This window comes from Cervus canadensis, chromosome 24, assembly GCF_019320065.1.
Source record: "Cervus canadensis isolate Bull #8, Minnesota chromosome 24, ASM1932006v1, whole genome shotgun sequence".
Classification (NCBI taxonomy): Eukaryota; Metazoa; Chordata; class Mammalia; order Artiodactyla; family Cervidae; genus Cervus; species Cervus canadensis.
The window spans coordinates 14711142-14720890 of NC_057409.1; positions in this window are offsets into that span (position 1 = coordinate 14711142).

A 9749-nucleotide genomic window follows, 5' to 3' on the forward strand; every position below is an offset into this window, starting at 1 on the left:
CTCACAACCCGCGCCGCCCATGCCGGAGGGGGGGGGCGCTGGGCGGGGCCGACCGGGGTGGGGCGTGCTGGGCGTGCTGGGGCGGAGCTCCGCCTCCTCGGAGGGCAGGTGATTCCAGGGCCGCCATCTTGAGAAGACGGTAACTCGACTAGTTTACTTGGCCTCTTCCGTCAGTGTCATCGCCCCTAGCCGCATCGAACCTGTGGCGGAGTTTTCGGTTTGCCTTTCCTCGAGGTTGGGCCGATTGCTGTTTCCAACAAATGATATTTAAGTTTACTCCATCTGTAAAAAGCAGATGAGGGTAAATCAGATAGTGATTCCCAACTGGTCTACCTGCCAACACATCTTTTGTTGTTTTTTTATTAAGCAGTAATTAATAAAGAATATATTCATTGAGCTTCTATTAAATGGAGGCATTACTAGGTGAAACAGACGGGGTCTCCCTATCTGCAAGAGATTTACAAAATAAAATCCAAATCCCTCAATCTAGCATTCAGTACCTTCTGTGAGCTACTAAACTATTCCTAGGTCCACCGCCCATTCTAACATTCTGGTAGTTTGGTTACTTACAAATTGTGGACGGATGCCCAGCATTTTGGGTGGGGGGGAATCTGGAAGTGCCTTTCTTCTGCTGATCCCCCACTGCACTGACTGGGGGAAGATACGGAGTCAGCCTTACAAATGGGAGACTAGCAAGCCGCTTTAACAGCAATGGGAATGTATCAGGTAGGATTAGACTCAGTTGCAAATAACAAAAGAAAAAAAAAGGCTTATGATAGAAATTTATTTCTCTCTTCATGAGAAATAATTCATAAAAGTTCAAGGCTGCTCTGCCATTCTCAGTAACTTGGTTTCTAATTTTAAGGTCAACTCATTATGGTCCACATTCCAGACAGTGGGGAGGGAAAAGAGCAGAAAGGTACACTGTTTTCCTTTTAAGAAGACTGCCTTGAAAGCGCGGCACATTTCTGCTTATCTGCACATCTCATTAGCCAAAGCGTAGTCCATGGCCATACTGGGATATGTAGCTTTTTAACTGGGCACAATGTGTCCCTAAAAATAGGTGCTCTGTTACTAATAAAGATTGGTAGAAATTGTACTAAAAGATAACCAGCTGTCTTTCATGGGTGGTATTTAAAACCGTGAGAAAGGTCCCTAGGAATTAACCCTGGGAAACTTCAAACTTTTGAGGTAAACAGTGGAAGAAGAGCCAGCGACAGAAGCTGAGAAGCAGGGACTGTGGCACAGGAGAAAACTCAAGCTGGCTTGATGTCACAGACACTTAGATAAAATGTTTCCAGGGGGAGTGGTCAATTATGATAAATCCCACTGAGAAATCAAAGCCGATAAGAACAGAGACGTGATCACTGGATTTAGCAATACCAAAGAGGTCCATAAGGAGGAGAAATGTTCCTCCTCAAGGAGGAAGATTTGATGCTAGATGGCTAAAACAACAATTGATTTCTGTATACTGGTCAAAGTATGCTGGGCTCTGCTGTGGTAACAACCCGAATATCTCAATGCTTTAACACATTGGTATATTTCTCCCACTCATATAAAGCCTGCCTATGGGGCAAGGCACTCTCCCGGTCACTCAGAGAGGTTCATGGCACTTTCTTTCTGGGCTCTACCACCTCAACCCAAAGTCTTAAGGGTAGCCTCAATAGGGGAAAGAGAGCTGGAGGGTGTGTGTGTGTCTGTGTGTGTGTACATGCGTGTTCAGTCATGTCCAAAACTTTGCAACCCCATGGACTGTAGCCTACCTGGCTCCTCAGTCCATGAGCTTTTCTAGGCAAGAATACTGGAGTAAGTTGCCATTTCCTACTTCAGGGGATCTTCCCAACCCAGGGATCGAACCTGCATCTCTTGTGTCTCCTGCATTGGCAGATGGATTCTTTACCACTGCGCTGCCTGGGAAGCAGGAGGGTTGTCACCAGCAATTAAATACTTCAGCCTGGAAATGACATATGTTATTTCCACTCATAGACTATTAGACAGAACTTGTGACACAGGCTCAATTTAATTGCAAAGGAGGCTGAGAAATGTAGGGGGGAGGCATGGACTATTTATAATAGTAGGTGACATTATCTCAGCCACAGTTCCCTATAATCATCATTGACTCTGTTCTTGGTGACCAATGTCCTGAGCAGCTGCTTGGAAGAGATGTGTGCCTGTTGTAGGGATGAAAGATGGGGGAGAAGGCTGCTTTGTTCCTTGGGTTAGAGTGTGCTGAAGGACCTGGGGACCTCTGATTCCAGACAGACCCAGCTGGCTTTGAGATGCTTCCTCCTGTGCAGCTGACAGAAACAACTGTCAGAATTGTTGAATAGCTTGCTGAAAAGCTCAACACACCAAATGCTTGCTTGTCTTGGCTCTGGTTCTCAAACAAACCCTGCTTCAGCTCAAAGCTGCCACCACCGGTGCTTTGGCAGAAAAGTGACCTCTCATAAATATCACTGGACTTTGGTATGACCCCATTTCTTCTGGGTTTTGTCTCCTGAATTCATCACCCTTGAAGCAAGGGATTAAAGCAATTCTGTCACTTTTTCCTTTGTGTCTCCGCTTGATACAAGCAGAGCAGTGACTCAGGGAGATGACAGGAAAGAGAAGGACTCTCATCTGTTCACTCATTCAGTAAACATTGATTATACTTACTTTGTGGAAGGCTGTTTGCCAAGCACTAGGGTCATGGAGATGAACAGTCTAATGGAGTTGTGGACAAGAAAGCTTGTGTCAACCCTTCCTCAAAACTTTCTACAGTTCCCACAACCAGCTGCATCTCCTTCCATGCATCTTGCTTCTTTGCAAATGCTAATCCCTCTGCTTGTAATCCCATGCATGCTTTCAGGGTCATTTTCATGGTCTTCACCCCCCTTTCTTTCAGACTCACCTCCTCTCATGTCTGCAGGGCATGATGTAGATAATTTCAGTGTCAATCAAACCTCTTACTAGGATGACCACGTGATTTACTGTCCAAACCCTGGACACTTCTGAGAATGAAAAGTGAAAAATGAAAGTGAAAGTGACTCAGTCATGTTCAACTCTTTGTGACCCCGTGGACTATAATCCATGGAATTCTCCAGGCTAGAATACTGGAGTGGGTAGGCTTTCCCTTCTCTAGGGGATCTTGGATCTTCCCAACATAGGGATCGAACCCAGGTCTCTCGCATTGCAGGTGGATTCTTTACCAGCTGAGCTATGAGGGAAGAAGCCACATTTGAGAATGAAAGGGAATGCTACATCAATTGCTTCAGCTCAACAAGTGTCAATCAATCTGTTCCAGGCAAACTGAAAATTATGGTCACCCACCTACACCCAGCATTGTCATAAAACCTGACACTTGATGCTTTCATGTCTCTCAGCCCTTTGAGATGATATTGTTATCCATATATTTTAAAAGTTTCTTTTTTAATGTGGACCATTTTAAAGGTCTTTATCAAATTTGTTACAGTATTGCTTCTCTTTTATGTTTTGGTTTTTGGCTGAGAGATATGTGGGATCTTAGCTCCCAAGACCCTGGGTTGAACCCACACCCCCTGCATTGGATGATGAAGTCTTACCCACTGGACTGACAGGGATGTCCCATTGTTATCCCCATTTTTAAGATGAGGAGACAGAGCCTCAGAGAGAGAAGAGACTTGTGGTCTCACACCTAGAAGGCAGCAAAACTGGCCTGGGAAGTTAGAACATCAGATTTCAAATCCTGGGCTCTTCTGACTCTAGAGATCGGTAAGTACCACCACACCTGACTCCCTGGTACCACAGAGTCTTACTGTCTTAAGTTAGTCATGTGTGGTTCTCCCCTAGACCCAAGATGTAGGAGGAAGGTAGAAATGCAGTCTTACTTATCTTGTGCACCAGTTCCCCCCAGCCCTTGGTGTAGAAAAGGTCTTAGGGCATGTTTGTTGGATAGATGACTTCTTGAGGTTAGAGCTTTATGTTTCATCTTTTAAACAATATTTATTTGTTTGACTGTGCTGGGTTTTAGTTGCAGCATGCGGGATCTTCCTTGTGGCACGTGGGATCTTGAGTTGCAGCATGTGGGATCTAGTTCCCTGGCTAGGGATCAAACCTGGGCCCTCTGCATTGGAAGCTCGGATTCTTAGCCACTGGATCACCAGGGAACTCTCTATGTGTTTCATCTTAAAATCTGAGCCCCCCAAAAAATAAAAAATAAAAAAATATAAAATCTGAGCCCCTTTTTCAAACCTAGTACCTAGCACAGTGCTTGCTATGCATCTGTTCATTCCCTTAACACTTATTAATCACCTACCACGTGCCTGGTACTGTGCTGGTGATGCAACAATGAACAAAATAGACAAGGTCTCGGTTCTCATGGAGCTTACACATTCCAGTGGGGGAAAACGTACAAAGACAATCACAAATAAACACAGTTACAAATCAAGATAAATGCTAAGGAAAAATACTAGATACTGAATTTTAAGAGCTATTTTGGAGGTACATTTAGTAGGTTTTTATCATAGATTGGATGGCTGAAACAGATGAACACAAAAAGAAGGCGCAGTTTGGAAAGAGAAAAATGTCGGTTTGGATGTGTGGGGCTGGACGTGTCTGTGGGGTTTCTGTTTTAATCTTCTCACGTCTAGCCAGGTTAACTGATTTGCTCCAAACTGAAAAATTGTGGCAAGGGAAAGAAACCCGCCTCAGCCAGCCCAAAGAGAGCTGGCCTCCAGCTAGCATGGTGGTTCTAAGAGGGGCAGAAGGCATAAGATAAGCAGAGAAAGGATGTGCTCAAGGAAACAATAATCAGACCTCCCAAGCTGCAGTGAAGACCGCGGCAAGCAGCCAAGGAGCAGGCTGCGTTACATCCAACGGAGAGAGCAGGATCGCCGCGCCACCCTCCTCCGCTAGAGGCCAGCGCACCCCCAGGCGCTCTAACGAGGGGAGGGGGCTGCTCCGTGCCTGGAAACCCGAGCCGCGCGGCTGGCTCCACGGCAGGACCCGCCAATCGGGCTGTGCCTGGTGGCGGCACCACGTGACTCGCCTCCCCATCTCCTCCCCTCCTCGCCTTCCAGGGAAGACGGGCATCCCCGCCATGGTGCCTCCCCGGCCATCCCGCCCCCACCCCTCGCGTGCCGCAGCCGCGCGGGCGTGAGCTCCCGCTAGCCGCCGGGATTCCTCCGCAGTCCGCTGCGGCGCAGGGGAGGGGCGGGGAGGGGAGCAAGCTGCAGCCGCAGGGCACGCAATTTTTTTCCGTCAAGGTCAAGTGTACCCACTCCCCGACAAGGCTGCCTCGGGAATCCCTCGCAGCCATCACCGCCACCGCAGCCACGCAGGCTGGCCGCAGCATCCCTGGCCCATCTGGACCACTGCCCCAGGCTCTCGCTGGGCTTCCTGCAGGAACAGCGGGGAATAGGAGGGTCTCAATCTATCCTGCCCCACTAACTTCCCAGTCACACACTTCATGTTGTGTCGCCCAGCTTTAAACCCTACACTGGCTCCCAATAACCCTATAGGGGAGCATTAAGGCCCCTCTTAGCCAAGCCCAGGTTAACCCTTTCCAGTCCCACGGCCCCCTTGCATTAGAGACCCAGTCCCTCTGGATCTCCTGCCCTTTCAGATATAGCCATCACTTACATACTCAAGTGACTACTCTTGCTGGTACCTTGGGCCTAGGGTGCCCTTTGCAAACATAGCACAGTGACAAGACCCAACTTTACTATGTTGGAGAAGATGCTTGAGAGGCCCTTGGACTGCAAGGAGATCCAACCTGTCCATCCTAAAGGAAATCAGCCCTGAATATTCATTGGAAGGACTGATGCTGAAGCTGAAACTCCCCATACTTTGACCACCTGATGCGAAGAACTGACTCATTAGAAAAGAGCTGGGAAAGATTGAAGGCAGGAGGAGAAAGGGACCACAGAGGATGAGATGGTTGGATGGCATCACTGACGTGATGGACATGAGTTTGAGTAGGCTCCAGAGTTGGTAATAGACAGGGAGGCCTGGCATGCTGCAGTCCATGGGGTCGCAGAGAGTCAGACTCGACTGAGCGACTGAACTGAACTGAACTGAACTATAATTCAATGGAGGGTGGGAACTGGTGCTGAAATGTCTCAACAAAGATCACAAAGTTGAAAGACTATAGGGTTAAGCAGGAGAAATAAACAGGGCCAGTGGGCAGAGGTGTAAGAAAATCTTATGCCTAGAGGGTAGGGACCCAGCTCTCCACTGAGGCCAACACGTTCCTTGGGGGGACTGTGGATCCTGTGATGCCAGATATCATGAGTTTGCAGGAAAAACCACAAACCTGGATTTTTATGTGTAATTGCTCACTTTTAAAATATTGCTTTAATATTTTTTAAACATCTTGTGGACCAGATGCAGCTCATAGACCTCAGTGTGTGACCTCTTCTCTTTAGGAAAGAAGATGCCTTTCGCTGGGAAAATACTTTGAAAAACTCTTTAAGAAGGTGTCATCTTGAAGCTCTCAGAGGCAGCTGTTGTGGAGGCAGTGTAGCAGAGGACTTGGATTTGAATTTGTTCCTAAAATGATTCTAGATGTTTTAAGCTAGAGAATTTTAACTCAGAGAATCTGAGTTAACTCAGAATCTGTTTTAACTCAGAGAATCTACCAGAAACTGGAGGACTGAGTTTGGGAAATGGGCAGGAACCAAGAGTAGGGGTAAAGATTGTGGGAGGTAGAAGTGAGACAGCAGGAAGCCAGCCTGGGGCACCCACCCACCAGCATCAACCGCTGTGAATGATAGCAAACATTTCCTCCCATCCTCATGGGGGCCGCATGAGGGCCAGGGAGGGGCCCTGCCAGGGAGGGGCTTGGACTTGCAAAGGGTGGGGTGAGGAGGTGACCTGAAGACAGGAGGGGAAGCCAACTCCCCAACTCCTAAAGCTTCACACAGTGGGGTAATGCCTGGAAGGGAAATTGGAGCTTTCTTCGGAGCTCCATACGGCAGATACCCAGGACCAGGAGATAGGAGTTGGCCACAGCTGAGGAATAGTGTGGAGGGAAGCAGAAGAGCTGTTGAGGCTGTCTGGGGAACCAGTGTATTACTAGTTCACCCCAAGATCTTTTTTTCTTTAATCATTTCTTAAAAACCATTTATTTGGGCACTAGTGATGGACTAGGCCTGGCGTGCTGCGATTCATGGGGGTTGCAAAGAGCCGGACACAACTGAGTGACTGAATTGAACTGAACTGAACTGATGGTCCAGTGATTAAGAACCCACCTTGCAATGCAAGGGACACTGGTTCAATCCCTGGTCTGAGAAGATCCCACAAGCCATGGAGCAACTAAGCCTGTGTCCCACAGTTACTGAGCCTGTGTTCTAGAGCCTGTGAGCTGCAACTACTGAGCCCCCATGTTGCAACTACTGGAGCCTGTGCACCGAGAACCTGTGCTCTGCAACAGGAGAAGCCACTGCTATGAGAAGCCCACACGCTGCAATGAAGAGTAGCCTCTCTCACTGCAACTAGAGAAAGCCCACGTGATGGAATGAGGACCCACCACAGCCTTGGCTGTGCTGGGTCTTAGTTTTGGCATGAAGGATTTAGTTTCCTGACCAAGGATAGAACCCAGGCCCCCTGGATTGTGATTGTGGAGTCTTAGCTACTGGACCACCAGGGAAGTCCACCCTGAGCTCTTTTGTTGATATAACTATGATGTGGTTTCTTCCTCTGTCTCCCATTCCTGGAGATCTTCAAAAAAATCTGGTACTCACTGAGGCTGCCTCAATTGGAGTGTTTGTGAAAATGGCTGAAGGGGCCAAGTTTTCCATCTGTTTTGGTATAGTGCTGACCAAAGACAGTACAGGCTGAATCAGTAGCTGAACCACGAGATATAAAGCCTCCTAGGAATTTGCAGTAATCTTGGAGAGGGTTTTGGAATAGGTACTTGGATTCATCCCATGATCTCAAGGGGTCAGGAGATCACTGGCTGACATCTAGGTAACAGTAATAAAGAACCAGCTATAATTTACTAAGTGGTTACTTGCGCCAGACATTGTGCACGTACATAATCTTTACAATCCTCACAGTGACTGTATGAGATATTATCATAATCTTCATTTTACTGATGAAGAAATTAAAGCCCAGAGAGGTGAAGTGAGTTGCCCAAAGTCACAGAGATAGGAAATAGTGGGCTGGACCTGCTCTCCAGCCAATTGCCCTCGGCAGAAGAAATAATCATCTTCTTTGGGGTTTTTCTGGACAGCCCTTACTATGCAGAGCTACAATTATTGTTTTAATTTGTGTGTCTGTCCTTCTCATTCATCAAAAGGGGACAGGAGCCAAATCACTAATTTCAAGTGCCTGACACACAGAGGGGGTGTTGAGTACACGTTAAATCAATTAGTTTAAGGAAGGCCAAAAGCAGCACCCATGAGTCTAAGGTGTTCATGCTCTTAAGGAAGTGATTTGCCCTCTGTAGGCCTCAGTTTTCTTGTCTGTGGAATGGGGATTATAGATCTCACAGGTTAATTGTGAGATTTAAATGAGACCAGGTCATGCAGTTTCCATAAAACTAGCAGCTGATGATAATGATAACATGATGATGATGATGGAGAAAGGAGCAGGGAAAGAAGCTATCCAGAAATAGTTTTGATAGATAAAGAAACTATTCAGGAAAAAAAAAATCCAGAAATTCCAGAAATGTATCCGTTCAAAGAGGAATTCTTAGGAGGCCCAGCCACTGTGCAGTTTCTAAGACTACAGTGTCTTCATTCATTCATTCATTGCTGGAACACCCACCATGTGCCACTGCTTGATTTCATTTCATTCGAAACTCTGCAGAATAGATACTCAAATTATTCTCATTTTAAAAGTGAAAAAAAATGAGGTAAGAGATATGATGTGACTTCCCCAAAGAGAACACAGCTATGGAGTGGCAGAGGCAGGATTTGAACTTAGATCTGTGTGGGTCTAAAACCCTTGTTCTCTCTGCTTTCAATGCCACAGCTTCTTCAGGCTTCTCCTGATTCACCAGCACATTTATCAAACATCAACTAAGTGCTAGGGGATACAAGGCCTAGACTATCTCAAAGTCTTTTCCAGGACAAGCTGGGAGGCAGACAACCCAGTGGATATTTAAAAGTTCAGCCTGATAAGTTCTGTGTTGGGTGAAGTGTGAGTGATAGCGTTGCAAGGGGGACCCCTTCCAGGGTCCAAAAGTGGGCTGTCCGAAAGTGGGCTCTTGTCTAATACTCATAAATGAATTGTCCGAGGAGACACATGTGCTGACAATGCAAGAGAATTTATTGGAAAGGGGTGCCCAGGTGGAGAGCAGTAGGGCAAGGGAACCTAGGAGGACTACTCTGCCACATGGCTTGAAGTCTCGGGTTTCATGGTAATTAGGCTAGTGCCTGGGTTGTCTCTGGCCAATCCCTCTGATTCGGGGTCCTTCCTGGTGGCATATGCATCACTCAGCCAAGATGGATCCCAGTGAGAAGGGTTCTGGGAAGTTGGTAGGCAATATGAACTGGAGTCTTCTCTCCTTTTGACCTTTCCTGAATTCTTCCGGTTGGTGGTAGCTTGTTAGTTCCACATTCCTTACCAGGACCTCCTATTTAAGATTGCTCATGCAGGCGGTTACTCTGGTGTCTGGCCAGGGTGGGCAGTTTCAGTCAGTTCCTCTAACAATAGAAGAGAGTGCCATAGCTTTATACTTGCCATTCTCTTTGGTCTGCGGACCCCAGGTACATCTCAAACTCACTAGGTTGTTCCCTTCAAGTCTACCACCTCTCTTGGGTGGAGGGGGTTTTGCAGTGGGGACC